Here is a 13,985-nt window from a genome sequence, read left to right on the forward strand (position 1 = left end):
CCTCCAGGTCAGTCCATTCAGAAGAGAAAGCAAATAACCAGTGCGCCCCTCCCTCCCTCCCTGATGCGTAAAGTTTTGCTTCGTTTACTTTTGCTTCATTTACGTAGTGTGCCTTTGTCTAATGGCAAAATAAAATCTGAACAGTAGTTATGAGTGGAAGGCTTCCGGTGGAAAGCCACCTTTCGTCATGTGTTTAAAAGACTCTGGTCGTAAAGTTGTAATGATGAAACAGGAGCATGCCAGCATTTTTGCGTGATACTTTTCCCAAGAGTTGTAACCATGATTGCATGTTGTTGCAACGGCTGGAAATAACATTCTAAGCAATGCATTTAGGATACAACCTGACAGTCACATTGATATGTTATCTTCCAGCCTTGAGCCAGCAGAAAATAATGCTGGCATATAATTGCACTGCTGTAACTGTCAAGTCCAATTCTGCTTCAGCAATGAGGCTGGCGGGTGGTGCTGTCTTTACAGTTTTAATGTGAGATAAGTTGGGGGATTTGCATGGTTTTGTTTACCCTCTCCTCAAGCACCACTTACTGGCAGGAAAAATGGCCAATTGCTCTCCTTAATGTGTAACGGTGGGCATAGGCCAGTGCCTGGGACAGAGAATTTATTCAATTGTCAAGTTGCCTGAATGATAAGCTTTTTCTAAACATGGCTCTACTGGGTGGATGATGATGTTACGTAGTTTGATAATAAAACATCTGCAAGAAAACCAGTAAACTTGGAGAGTACCCAGGATCCCAGAGAAAGGAAGAACAACCCTAATGGCATGGGACCAAGGAATTTCAGATGGTGGGATCCGAGAGAAGACCCCTTTCTGCCCTCTGGCCCCTTGATGTGAGTTCTACTCCCGTCCTTTTGCCCTTCTGAAAAGGTCTCAAAACCTGGCTTTTCTGATTGGCTTGGGGCCCCCCGATGGGAGTGTTGTATGCTGGAAATGATTATTGGACTATGAAGAAGTTCCCACTTCCACTCCATTTGTTTGTTTATTCTGGGTTTCCCCTATTTTTTGTTGTTAATGCTTAAAGTTTTAGTATTTTAATGTTTTTATTCTATTATCCTGTTTTTATATTAATAATAATAATAATAGTAATAATATATTATTGTTATATTTTATCCAGAGTTGCTTGGCAGTGGGAAAAGCAGAATATAAATTTAATACATGAATACAATACAATAAAATAAAAAATGGATCAAGCAGTTAAAACTGGAGGTGGACAGTTTGTACTTTCAGACTTGCAAGATTCTGTTAATGTAGCCTTACAACAAACAGGTTTATCTAATCCTGTTTTCTCTCTGGTTTGCCATGGGTTTAAAACGGTTTCAAAACAGCCGTAGTTTCACATTCAAAAATAGCCCAACTGAAAAGTCACAGGGTTGGAAGAAGCATTGAGAACAGCACTGGGTATGCTCCTTTCACTTCACACAATGTTTCTTCTCTGTGCCTGGCACTGTCAGGTGGACTGCTTCTGAACCTGGGTCTAACATTCTTCTAAAAGAGCATTAAGTTTATGTTCAAAAGTAGACAGGTCACATGGAAAGGGAAGTGGATCACACAGATTTGGGAATGTTGGAGAAATGAGGGGTCCTTGGTGCTCTCTAAGTTTGGTTGTTTTCTTGCAGACGTTTCATTACCCAAACTAGGTAACATCACCAGTGCTAGTAGGGAGTGGGGTTTGCTCTCACTTTATATTATATTACATGGGGTATTGTTAACTTGATTGTTAATGTCAGTCTTGGAGTTAATCTATGCTCATTTGGACACTGATTGCTGGTGAGGAGGTGTTTTGATCTTTTTGTTCCCTTTTAGAATTATTGATTGTCTCTTTTGCACAGTATATACAGTAGATATTGTTTGTTTTCTGATATAGATATTGTTTATGTCTATGTGTCTATTGATGACTAATTTGCCTGACTTCTAGATATTCCCTAACGGTTTTGGACTTGGCTTGGTCTAGAATGCCCACAGTTTCCCACTTGAAATTATGGTTGAGTATGTCCGTATGTTGTGAAATTAAAGAGTTTTCATCATGTCTTCTGATTGCTAGTTGGCATTCATGGATGCACTCAACTTCTGCCTGTCTGTCCCACATAGTGGCTATTACAGTATTTACACTGTATATTGTAGATGACTCCTGCTTTTTTCTTCTTGAGCTACTGAGTGTTTTGATTCATTTAAGAAATTTTGGAGGACTGTAGTTGGTTTATGAGCTTTTGTAATGCCATATAGTTGTAATAGTTTGTTGGTTGTTTCTGAGATATTTTTGACATCTTCTTCTTGTGCCATATCCGTTATCGGACATTGGCGATTCTGTTTTTATCAGCAGCTGCATGAAAAAGTGCTGCTGAGTTTTGTTGAAATTTTTGACATATGATAGTGTTATCCTTTTCCTGGTTTATGTTGGTTGTGCAGCTGCCAACACTGACACAGCAAGTTACTGTATATAAAAAGGGAGTTACTAGCATTAGTACTGATTATGTTCCCTAATTGTGTAATAAAACATCTGCAAACAAACAACCAACCAAACTCAGAGAGCATCAACCCTAAACTGCATATATTCTCTTCTACTGAAATTCATGTACATAAAGATACAGCAAAATACATTATTTGATAGCAAATAAAGGAGTAACAGCATAAGTAGAAACAGACCAAAATGTAAGTTTGAAGAAAATATGAGTTTTAACCTTAAGAATGAAATAAACAACTTACTCTGAATATCATCCATGATGAGGAATAATATGCAAATGTATTTTCTACCTATGGGCAAGGACAGATTTGAAGAGTTATATGTTTACAGAAATTAAAATAATGTTCGCCCACTTCCAGCAGATCACATGGAATTAAGAATAAAAGGGCTGAAATGAGATGAGATGAATCTAAAGAGAAGGATTGCTGGAAGGACTATTTTATGGATGTATATAGGAAACAGAGTGAAAAACTGAAGAGTAGAATTGGAATAAGTCCTCTATACCTTGCTGTCAAAGAAAAAAATATGAGAAAACATAATTGTCATGAGAATGTTGGAAAAATGATAAGGTTGCAGGTATGGATAATACCTGGAGAAATGTTATTTAATGGATGTGAAAATGGTTCTGCAACCTATTTAATGTGCACATGAATATTGCACTGGTACCTGATGATTGGAAGAATGACTTTGTTGTACCTTTATACAAAGAGATACAGGAGTGAGTGCAAAGAATTCATTAGTTAAATGACTAGGAAAATGCTTGATGGAGCTGACAGTGAGCAAAGTTTGTGTATTATGGCTTTCTGCAGGGCAGGTTTTCATACAATATACGTTAGCTATAAAAAATAAAGTTTATTATATATTGGTTGATTTTAAAAGTGGATAGGATTGAATTATGGAAAGTCTGTGTTAATAAGAAATTTAAACTTAAATGCTGAATATAGGCAGAGCAGTTCATGATAGAAGTAAAGCATTTTTGAGAATAACTGGAATGTTCAATGAATAACCAGGGTAAGGATGTTTGCTCTCCCTGTGTAGCTTACTGTGTTTAGGGATAAGATTCAGGTGAAGATTATAAAGCCATGTTTGTTGGATACAGAAATATATGTGTACATTTATATGAAGGCAATGATGTATTGTTAAAACCTAATCATCTGCAGCAAATGTTGAGTGATTCTATGATGCAACAAGGACTATGGACCTGAAAATTAAAGCATCAAGGACCAATCTATTTGTGTAGTGAAGATAATGTGAACGTTGGAAAATTGTACATCCGTAGTTACAAATTAGAACAGCTAGATGAATTAGTATATATTGGTAGTGTGTTTAAATAAAGACAGGGAAATGACAGGAAAATTTAAAGATGTGCAAATGAAGGAGAAAGGTAGTTAATAATACATGGTTTGTTGAAATAACTGAATGTGGCTGTGCATAAGAGCTGCTTGTGGCCACTTAGTTGTATAGAGTGTGTATGTCGGGAGAAATGTAAAAGCTAATTGAAGGTATTGGGCTGGAGTATATTAGAAGTGTATATGATAGAAGAGATTGATGGATCAGTGAGGACTACATGAAGTAGCTGGGTCATATATATAGAGAGAATGAGTATTATATTACAAAACAAATAACTAAAGGAGGAATGAATTAATTGAGAGGAAAGGGGAGATTGAGAAAATCATAGCTGGATGAGGTTGATGTGACTTGAAAAAACAAACATGAGAAGTTTAATAAAAGGCAAAGCAGGAATCACTGTATGGATACAGTTGAAGCAGGATTGGTATGCAAAGCTAGGAAAATATGGGGAATGCATAGTGAATGGTATTGGTGTGAACTAGTTTTAGTTTCTTTTCTTTTCCTTTTCTCGTAATTCCTTTGATTAATTTATTTTGCTTAATACTCCTTATTCTTTTTCCATTTTCCCCAATGTGATAAGTATGTACAATACGTATGTAAACAACAGTTTGCTAAACAAGAGCTGTATGCCATTCAGCATTCTATAGAACAAAGAGAGAAACAACAGTACTTCAATGAAGAAATAAACTCACACAGGATTGTTCTCCTTATTTTTCTTTTGCAGGCTCTGCTCTTAGAATACAGTAAGCTTTGTTTCTCACCAAAGCTATTGGGTGTTTCATTTGGATCAGTAAAATTTTGGAATCAAATCTCAGTTTCAACTGAGTTTTAAAACAAATAAAATCTAGCTTTATGAAGAATCCAAGTTCAACCATTTTTTTTTCTGCTATTGTGATAGTGGGTAATGACAGCAGAATGACATCTTTCAGATCAGCAGCTGAATGTCCTGCTAGATATTTAAGTACTTGAAATTTTTCACTTGTTTTATTTCAATTATTGAGGTGCTTGCATTATATATTGTGCAAAGGACTTCAAATGGCAAGTAGCAAAACTGAGGTATAAGTAACCAGAAAATAGGTGAGAAAAAGGTCTAGGAGAAATGGCATAAACAGAATGAAGGCAGGGATGAGTCCATCTTAAGCCTTTAAGTCTTAAAAAAAATACAAGGCTCTGAATGGACCATAAAGAAACCTAGGTATTTGGGATAGAAGTAGAATGGCAAATAGAAACAGTGAGAAGCATGCAAATAATAGGAGACCAGTAGATGGCACCAAAGAGATACAGAAAATGCTAATGTTTGCCGCCATCCAGTGGTTATCTATATACTTGTAGTCCAGATCTGGCAGCTTAATACTGATGCATTGTTCCTCTCTTGATAGATTGCCCTGAAATGTTTCTCCCAGAAAGCAGTTGTGTGTGCAGGATGTGTTGGACTCAGAAAGTTGTATTTCTATGAAGCAAATGAATCTTCAGCCCAGTTTCATGCATTCTTACTTAGAAGTGATGTGTTGTTTTTTTATTGATGGAATTACTTTTGTTAATGGAAATGAAGAAAAGAGTGGTTTTTCTCTCATCTTGCATTCCCTGTAATCATATCTCCTTACCTGAAATTGCTCAGGAGAGTCTTCTATTATTATTATTACCAAGAATATTTTGTAGATTATTATCAAATATGTTTTTGCAGGGAAAAAAATAGACTCTGGCACAATTGTGTGTGCAAAGAACTTTAAACTCTCATAAATTTTAGGGGTGGAAAGCAATTCAGACTTCATTCGTTTCTCTGTAATAAATTGGCAAAACCTAGAGCTTGGAATATGCACATAATTAAAACAAAATTCAAAACTACCATCTTCAGGTAAACTATTTCTAGGTTGACTCTTAGGAAGGTCATTTATCACAAGTAGAGCATTGCTTTAGATTAGAGATCATGTATCTTATGTCAGGCCTGTAGACAAACCTTTGAAAAAAACATGATGGGAGATATCACTTCTCCAAAAGACAGGCTGTAGTCTTCCTGCCTTGATTTTTTTTAAAGTTTTTTTATTAATAAAACAGTTAAAACAAAAAAGGACATAACGTGTCATTCCAGTATATATAATCCTAACAATTTGTTCCTTGTCATACATATAATTCCTAATCTTTATATATACATATTTTCCTATATAATACAGTCTCAAATTTGTTTCTCTATATACTAGCATACAGTTTTATATACCACAATCTTAACACTAACTTAAAACACAAACAGTTCTCCTTGACTTGTACCAGCAATAAAATTTGTCCCAGATTTCAAAATAGTCCATTTCTGTCTTGTCCTTTAATTCCATAGTGAGCCTATCCATATCAGCACACAATAAGATTTTATATAGAATCTCTTCTTCTGTTGGAATTTCTTTGTTTCTCCAGTGTTGTGCATAGGCCAATCTAGCAGCCGTGTAAATATGTAACATTAAATAAAGTGCCCCTTTATCGTATTTCTGCATGGTAACACCTAGTAAGAGGAATTCTGGCTTTAGCTCTATCTCTGTCATTAGTATTTCTTCTAGCCATTTTTTAACCTTGTTCCAAAAGTCATGGGCTTTCGGGCACTCCCACCACATATGATAATATGTCCCTCTTGCCAAATTACATTTCCAACACATAGGGGAAATGTTTGAGCCCATTTTAGCTAGTCTTGTAGGTGGGAAATGCCATCTATAAAACATTTTGTAAAAGTTTTCTTTGTAGGATGTGGCCAAGGCGAGCTTCCTATTTCGTGCCCATAGTTCTTGCCAGATATGCAGATCAAAGTTGAGATCAAAGTCCCTGCTTCACGTTAACATGGTTTCTTTTGCCTGTTCTTCGTACATTGCCTGCTCTAACAAATAATGATATAACTTTTTAATAATTTTATCCTCAGTACCTAATAGTATTTTATCCAACCCTATCAATTCTATTTTTACACCTAATTCTTTTTTGTCTTTCCAATATCTCACCTGTAGTTGAAGGTATGCCCACCATTCCAATTCTATCCCTTTGTCTTGAAGAGTTTTCCTGGGTTTCAATTCCCCTTTCTCATCTAGTACGTTTTTATATGTTATAATCTTCCCTAATTGAATAAACTTTGGATGTACATATATTTCTAATGGTGAGATCCAGCCAGGGACTTGAGTATAGTTTGGTTACCAGGTTTTGACCCATACATCAATTAAGGCGCGTCTAATATAGTGCCTGCGAAAATATTTATGTGACCTATATTTCTGGTCCCATAGCATAGCATGCCATCCTATTTGTAAGTCATGACCTTCCAAACATAGTAATCTCCTGTTCTTCAAAAGTATCCAATCCCGCACCCATAGTAAAACTATGGCCTGATAGTATTTTTCCATGTCTGGGAGGCCAAGTCCCCCCCTCTCCTTCGAATCCTGCAATGATTTTAATTTGATCCTTGCTTTTTTTCCTTGCCAAATAAATTTAAGAATAGTTTTGTTAAGGTTTTGAAAAAAATTCTTATCCAATTTTATGGATATACATTGAAACAGAAATAAGATTTTCAATAGCACATTCATTTTAATTATGGCTATTCTGCCCATGAAGGAGAGCTGTAGGTTGGTCCAAGTACCTAAATCAGCTTTAATCTGTTCAATTAGTTTATCATAATTGTCTCTCTTAAGTGTAACGCATCTAGCGATTAGTTGTAGCCCTAAATATCTTATTTTATTTGTAATTTGAATACCTATTCTATCAGCCAATTCATTTTTCTGTACTTTAGTCATGTTTTTGACAAGCATTTTAGTTTTTTCTTTATTTATCTTCAGACCTGCTATTTCCCCATATTTACTCAATACTTCCATCAATCTTATCCCTGACTGCAATGGCTCTTCAATTATAAAAACTAAATTGTCTGAAAAAGCTTGCATTTTAAACATTTCTTTCTTGATCTCTAAACCTTTGATCTATCTATCTTTTCAAATTACTTTGATTAATACCTCAAGGGATAATATAAACAACAATGGCGATAATGGACAACCTTGCCTTGTATCTTTTTGAATTGGAAAGCTATCGGTCATTTCTCCATTAATTATTACTTTCGCTGCCTGATTAAAATAGACTGATTTAAACATATTTATAAAATTTTCCCCGAAGTCCATATACGACAATTGATTAAACATAAAATCCCATTTCACATTGTCGAAAGCTTTTTGTTCATCAAGAAAGATTAAACTCATTTGCTTATCATTGTGCACCTCATAATACTCCAGTATATCCAAAACAATCCTAACATTATTTCTTATGTATCTTTTTGATAAAAAGCCATTTTGATCAGAGTGTATAAAATCTGCTAGAAATCTTTCGAGTCTTTGCGCCATTATAGCCATAAAGATCTTAAAGTCTAGTAATGAAATGGGTCTATAGTTTTTAATATGCACCAGGTCTGCGTTTTCCTTAGGAATCAGAGTAAGGAGAGCTTCTTCCCATGAAGCCGGTATTTTAGCTTTTGTTAAGACCTCATTAAATAGTTCCAACATTATTGGGCTTAAAAGTTCTTGTATGATTTTATACACTTCTACAGATAGACCATCTGGCCCTGGTGCTTTATTATTATTTTGTTTCTTAATTGCTTCCGAGAGTTCCAAAGGTGTTATCTCTTTGTTCAACAAAATTTTAAATTCTTTTGGAATTTTCAGTAGGTCAGCTATTTGCAAATACTGTACAATGTCATCATTATTTCTCCATTTGTCATCTTTATATAAGTTCTTATAGAACTCATATGCCACTAATTTCTTTCCTTCGTTCTGATACACCATGTCACCTTCTGCGTTGCAAAGTTTAGTGATCCTCTGTTTGTTATTGTGTTTTTTAATTTTATAGGCCAGCCATCTCCCCGGTTTATTGGCATTTTCAAAAAAAATTTGTTTAGTATGTTTTATCTGCTGTCCTAGCAGTTCCTTCCCAATAATATTCATCTTATGTTTAATTAGATCTATCTGCTGTTTCAACTCGCGTCTTTGTGGTTCCTTTTGTAAATCTTCCTCAACTTTACTTAATTCTTCTTTTAAGTATCTTAATCATTGTATTTGAATTTTGTTTTCCCTGGCCATATAAGAAATTGCAGCGCCTCTTATATATGCTTTGGCTGTATCCCATAAGTTTTGTTTCTGCCTTGATTTTTATTATAGGAACATTTGGTTTGCTTTTACATATTGCACTGTTTATATATTCACATTCATATACCGTATATGCCGGCGTATAAGACGACTTCCGGAAGCGCTAAACTCGGCGCCAAAGATGGGGGTCGTCTTATACGCCGAGTTGTCTTATACACCGGAAATACTGGTAGTTTCTGGCATACAAGACGACGTTCTAGGAAGGTGACTTGACAATAAAGACGGGGGTCGTCTTATACGCCGGGTCGCCTAATACGCCGGCATATACGGTATGTATTTAAACATTTATTTGCACATTAATTATGTACCATGAAGAGGATAATTTTTCACTCAGGCAGAATACACCAATCTGTAACAAAGGCTTGTCTATTTTTTTAGGATTAAGGTTAGAGTAAAGGGTTAGGGTTAGGGTTTTTAAACATCCTATAGGTTTTTGTAGAATTATGTAGATCTATTCTCTGATAAGCTATCATAGGATTCATATTTTGGTCTAGAGAGAAGATACTAATCCTTGCAATCATTGATAAAACACAAGTCAATTAAAGACAGTTACTGTAGCAAACAAAATATTTGAATGTAATACTTCATTAGGAAGATTAATCTAATTATTGTATTCTTTTACACTGTATGTCATTAATTTCATTGCTATAGCATTAAGATGCAATGATGTGAATTTTATTTGCCCATTAATGAACACCTTGAGTGTATCATGTCTGTTCTATGAAAGTGGTGTGTTTGTAGAAATGGCTGGTTTAAGAATAAATAAATCAAAGACAACAATACTGACTAATAACATAAAGGTGGAAGATCAGAAAAAAATGAAATTTAAAACTGGTTTTAAGGTTGTGAAAAAGGGACAGTACATGAGGGTGACTCTTACTGAGGAAAATTCTAAGCTTTTCAAAAATAATTACAGTAAAACATGGAAGGAGATAAAATTGGATTTAAATAGATGGAAAAAATTAGATTTGTCATTAATGGGAAGAATTTCAGTAATTAAAATGAATGTACTACCTAGATGTTATTTTTATTTCAGATTATACTAATATTGATTAGAGATTCCACTTTCAAACAGTGGCAGAAAGATATATCTAAATTTATTTGGCAAAATAAAAACCAATAATTAAATATAAGTTGCTACAAGATTCTAAAGATAAGCGAGGTCTGTGTTTGCCGGATCTTAGATTATATTATGATGCTTGTTGTATGATTAAAAGATTGGATAACTTTAAAAAATTTAAAGCTGTTAGACCTTGAAGGTTTTGATTTGAGATTTGGATTACTTTGTATGACAAAGTAATAATTAATCATGGTTTTAAGATTCATGATATTAGGCAATCGATTTCACGTGTATGGTAGAAATATGAAAGAAGACTAGCTGATAAAGTACCACTTTGGTTATCATCTCATGAAGCACTTCATAGAATAGAAATGATTTCGGAATGTAAATGAATGACATATCGAGACTTATTGATATTTGAAAAAGAAAGATTTAAGATAAAAAGAAGAGAACAACTAGTAAGTGGAGGATTTGCTTGTGATTGGTTTAATTATTATAGAATTTTTTAAAGATTTAAACTTGATAAAAAAGTTTCATTTTCACAGGAACTAAATCTGAATTGAATATTAATTTACATTCTGGAGATGTCCACTTGATTTCTTTTTTTTAAAAAAAAAAGTTTTATTAATTTTCCAATTTTACAAAACTCCAGGTATTAAGGAAGCAACCTGGTGATTGGGTAATCCATAGTCCAATAAGAAGCTCTTTCATACATATGTCAGGTTACATCATCAAAGATTTCCTTTCTGTTTCCTTTGATTATTATATCACATTCAAGTTAATACATTGCTAGTTATAACTCAATCGGTTAAAACATTTATCAATATCTTTTGACATACGCCTCCATATCGTGTTTTAACTTTTATCTAATTTCAGTTACAGTATTCCAGTTAGCTTAATGTCAATAGTATATAAGTTTTGGATAGCCCATGGTTCCCTTAGTTCATTACAAAGTAGTTATCATATCTAAGATACACTTATTATTTACTCAGATAAATTCTTACTTTATTTCACAATTATATTCTATTTCTTCTCCTAATATCATCACTTACTAATAAAATAACCTTTATCATCTCAATCCATCTTCTATATTATGATTCAAAACTATTATTCTAGTAACTAGTTTTTATTTCCCTTATAGGGAAATCAGTTAATGTCTTTTAAAATCTCCTTGGCCCATTAAATGAGATTTTAGGCTCTTCCATTAAAGGTCACATAAAGAAATCCCATTTTTTAAATCTAACTCTGGCTTTCCTTTTGTGCCAAACACACTTCCATAGCAGTGCCTTTAAATCCTCAGGTGGATCTCCTTTCATTCCTACACATGTCATTTGAATCAGGGGAGACCATCCAGTTATCAATTTTTCAAGTAAGCTGGTCCTTTCATAGTCATTAGGTTGTTGGCCTAATAATTTGAGTCTCCATATTTGGCTTAGTATATTTGTTGTCAGTTCAGACTGGTCTCCTTCTTCTTCTTCCAGTTTCAGCTGATTTAAATAAAAAGTCATATTCAATGTTGTAGTTGTTATTGGGTTGTCTCGATTATCTAAATTCTCAATGTGCTGTGTACGTAGGTCTTCAGCACCTTCCGTCTTAGTATTGCTTTCTTCAGTTTCTGTTGCTGCTAATATTGTAGATTTTTTAGTTGAAATCAAGGTTTGGTTATCAGGGTTCTGAGTAGGTTGTAGCTGATATTCTTTAAAGTCCACTTTAGTGTTAATTTCTTCTTCTTCTGTTGCCTTTTGAGTCGTAAGTCTGAAATCTGGGCTGCATTTTGTAGCTTTAAGGTGGTTCCTTTATCTTTCAGTCTGGAATTCATTAGCTCAGTAGCCTCTAAGATTTTTTCAAGTATAAGTTTGTAGTTAAGTTGTGGGTAGTATTCCTCCATTTCTGTGGTGTTTACAATAGTCCTTTAGTGGAGGCTATTTTTGATAAAAGTCAATAAATGTCCACTTCCACTACAGAGAGTTGTTTTCACCACCCAGCTATTTCAAGTTCTTATCTTTTTTGATAGTGTCAAAGACAAATCTTAGTCTCACAGGTCTCACAGTCAGAAAAAAAATCACTTGCTGTACCAAATTCCGCCACAAGATGTCCCCGGTAAGATGTAAAATCTTTTCCCAAACTTAAGTTAGGCTTTTATCCGATTTTTTAAAAAAGAAATATTCTCCCCCCCCCCAACTTAACAGATAGATAAAATAGTAGGTCTTTGTAGGAATAGAAATCTTTTGGGAGCCCAGGTATCCAAAAATTACAAGTCCAATTATTTAGTCATTTAGTTCAGTTGTTCTTTTTTTAAATTTTCCATAGCTTTATATTTCCAGAGTAGGCAGAAGCCACCAAATTAAGAAGTGGGAAAAAAAGAATTTCTAAAGGCTTTTACAGGAAAGTAGTTGGGAAGCAAGAAATGTAAGGTAAGGTCTCACCCAATTCCTCCACGTTGCTTTCATTGTGCTTGGTAGCTTTTGGCTTTCAGCTGGAACAGCTTAGTGATTGGCCATGTTGATGGCCGATCTTTTTTCGTAGGTCCAAAGGAGCTGCCTCGGATCAAACGGAAGGGCTGCTGCCCTTCCGTGATCTGTTGAGGGTCCTCCTCAGAGGTGGTCACCCCTCCAGGGTGACTTTTGACCATTTCAAGGGTCCTCCTACGAAGGGAAACTGGACGGCAGAGAAAGTGCTCTTTCTACACGTCCGCAGTAGCAGCGATCACAAACTGGAAGCCACTACTTGATTTCTAAAGTATATAAAATGTTACTCAAGATGAATCTAGAAGATAAATACATTAAAGAGTGTATGGTAAAATGGGCAAAAAAGGTATAATATAACACTAGATAAATAGGAGAATGTATGGACGAAGGGACTAAAATTTAGATTAAATTATAGTTTGAAAGGAAACTTTTATAAAATGATGTATCATTAGTACTTGACCCCAGATAGAGTAGCGAAAATATATAAAGGAATTTCTTATAAGTGCTGGAATTGTAGTCAAAATCCAGTTTCATTTTATCATATATAGTGGTCTTGCAAGTATGTGAAAACATACTGGATAAACATAACAATGACAGTGCAAAAATATTTAAGACACAAATATTAATGAAACCTGAAGATTTTCTTTTAGGTATGATGGAAAAGTCAATTGAAAAACAATTTGGGGTGCTATTCCTTCACATGCTGACTGTACTTGCCAAACACTTGAAAGAAAGAGATGTTGACTGTTGAAGAATGAATTTTAAAATTGACTGAATTGGCAGAGATTACAAAATTAATTGCTTTCATTAAAGATAATGGGTTAGACAGGTTTGTAAGAGACTGGAAACAGTTTGTGGACTTTCTATGGTTAACAGAGGGATTTGAAGATTAGTGTAATGTTTAGCTCAACCTGTTGACTGCTTTTTCTTTATTCTAGGGTGGATCCTACATGTTAAATGTTAAATTTCATTGACCACTTTTTCCTCTTTTTTGTACACATTTGTTTTTCTTTTTAGGGTTGAATGTATGCTTTTACTTTGTTTCATTTTATTTATTCATTTTACTGTTTTGTATTTCATTTTCTATGATAAAACAATAAATTAAAAAAAGAAAGTAGTGTGTTAACATATAATAAGATATATCTTTAAATGTCAATATATCAACAAACATTGGCCTTTTGTTTTCTCTTGACTTTATGCATTCATTCAGGAAATTTCCAAGATGATAAAGTTTACAATCCTGGGAGGTTCTCCTGCAATATATACTTGGAAGGGTAATTTTAATAAAGTCACCTAAGATCACTACATATAAATTGTGTAGAAGATGATAGGTAACTAGGGAGGTATTTAGATAGGTAAATAGATATATTATCCATAGATATAGATGCAAGCCCACAGAAATGCATAATTGATTATAATGAACATTGCATTAGAAAATATTATAGTTATGCATGGATGTGTTTTGCAAAGAGCGCAATGACTG

At 34.3% G+C, this 13,985-nt stretch overlaps 1 long non-coding RNA gene across 1 annotated transcript in view; it reads left to right on the plus strand.

The window, feature by feature from the left end:
• LOC120310249 overlaps window positions 1–13,985 on the plus strand; it is a 98,141-nt gene that overhangs the window by 1,936 nt on the left and 82,220 nt on the right. The gene's annotated exons all lie outside the window — the stretch shown is intronic.

The sequence above is a fragment of the Crotalus tigris genome, unplaced genomic scaffold (genome assembly GCF_016545835.1).
Source record: "Crotalus tigris isolate CLP2741 ecotype Arizona unplaced genomic scaffold, ASM1654583v1 scf7180000018155.2402879, whole genome shotgun sequence".
Lineage (NCBI taxonomy): Eukaryota > Metazoa > Chordata > Lepidosauria > Squamata > Viperidae > Crotalus > Crotalus tigris.